Source organism: Penaeus monodon, chromosome 19, assembly GCF_015228065.2.
Source record: "Penaeus monodon isolate SGIC_2016 chromosome 19, NSTDA_Pmon_1, whole genome shotgun sequence".
Taxonomy (NCBI): Eukaryota; Metazoa; Arthropoda; class Malacostraca; order Decapoda; family Penaeidae; genus Penaeus; species Penaeus monodon.
The window spans coordinates 45583075-45583411 of record NC_051404.1 but is presented as its reverse complement, the minus strand read 5'-3'; positions in this window follow the sequence as shown (position 1 = coordinate 45583411).

The following is a 337-nucleotide window of genomic DNA, read 5'->3' as shown; positions in this document are numbered from 1 at the left end:
CCTGTAATATATATGAGAGGGATTAATTCTTGAATTATTAAATTATTAGCACCCCGACCCTCCCAAGCTCACTAACCATCGACATTAATTTACTTACCTTTAAGAATTTCCACTCTTTTGTGGTCTTAGGAAAATTACTAATACAGATTAGCATTTATTATTAATATAATGACCTTCACTTGTACAATTAATAAATAGGACGATGGGACCATTACAAAAATTAAAGGGCAATCCCTCCTGGACTAGGATTTATCTGAACCCCAAAAGAAATCTACTCAAAAGAAGTAGATCAAGGTCAGTAATCAATTTCACTAAATCTTGCCTCTGCAATGAAATG